Source organism: Neophocaena asiaeorientalis, unplaced genomic scaffold (genome assembly GCF_003031525.2).
Source record: "Neophocaena asiaeorientalis asiaeorientalis breed wild unplaced genomic scaffold, Neophocaena_asiaeorientalis_V1.1 scaffold194, whole genome shotgun sequence".
Classification (NCBI taxonomy): Eukaryota; Metazoa; Chordata; class Mammalia; order Artiodactyla; family Phocoenidae; genus Neophocaena; species Neophocaena asiaeorientalis.
Window position 1 is genome coordinate 2,282,165 of NW_020172638.1, and position 1,196 is coordinate 2,283,360.

Sequence of the window (1,196 nt, forward strand, 5' to 3'; positions counted from 1 at the left end):
ATTGTAGAGGATTGACTGTTGTTTTCTTTTTTGCTGGCTCCTTGGAGTTTATTTTCCACTTGGTGCAAGGCACAGGGTTTTGGGGTGTCAGGAAGGCTCTTGTGTGGCTTGGATAGTAAGGAGTGGGGTCCTGTCAACTTCCTTTTTGGTATTTTGCTGTTTTAATATTAAAAAACAACTGCTTCCGCTGGCTGCAGCCCGCTTAGTGTCGGGAGGGAAGGGGGGGCTCTGATGAGCCTAGTGCCTTGGAAGGAAGCCTGGCAGCTGTTGGGGGCCACTCAGGACGGGGGCCTACAGTTGGTTTTGCCAGGCTGCTGCTTCTTCCCCACGGCTTCCCGAGCCAGGTCATAGGTGATCGTGCTGGCGGAGGCCTGGGCAGATTCCGAGTGCTCTGGGGACTCAAACACTGTGGCCATGAACGGGAGAGTGGAGTTCCTGGAAAAGAAGCTAGCCCACCAGTGTCCTGGGTGTGCTTTGGGGAGAGCGGGCTGGTGGGGGATGGCTTCCCCAGGGCACTCGGCACTTCCGCAGGAGCTGTTACTGGAAGTGGTGCCCAGGCGGCGCCGGTAGTAGTCGTGGGTGGCCACGAGTGGGCCGCTGGAGGGCATAGCTGCCATGCTTTTGCCTGTGGGCTGGGAGAAGCCTCGGCGACGACCCCTCGCGGGACTGGGAGTGCGATCACGGGCGGCGGGGACCAGGGCGCTAGGCCACGGAGCCCATCTGCGCAGGAGACCGCGGGTGGCCGTTCCACCGACAAAGTTTATCATATAATAATGTGAACATGTATGCTTTAAGAATAATTCAACTGTTTCTTCTTGGTAAGAAACTACTATTTAGTGGAAGTGGGATATTCCTTCAAGAATCATCTTGGTTCCAGTGCGTTCAAGACACTCGCATTCAGATGAGCTGTGGATGCGCTTGTTCCTTCCCTTATCCCCACTCCCTCTCACACCCTTGATCAGTGCCCTTCACTAACTCTCCAGGGATATCTTTCTTCCGTTTTCAACAAGCCAGTTCTCCTCTATCTGGGGGGAAAATCGTTTAATTCTTCTCAAATATAGCTGGGTTCCCAGTAACTAACATTTGTTGAGTGCCAGTAAATTGCTAATTGCTTTTGGTCATTATCCCACTTTATTCTCCCAAACCCTGGCTGCAGGTAATATTTTACAGAAGAAAATACGATGGCCATGTGCCTA

At 52.8% G+C, this 1,196-nt stretch overlaps 1 pseudogene; it reads right to left on the reverse strand.

Moving 5' to 3' along the window:
* Window positions 1–278: 278 nt before the first annotated feature.
* Window positions 279–617, reverse strand: LOC112395987 (pancreatic progenitor cell differentiation and proliferation factor pseudogene; annotated as a pseudogene).
* Between the last annotated feature and the right edge of the window lie 579 nt (window positions 618–1,196).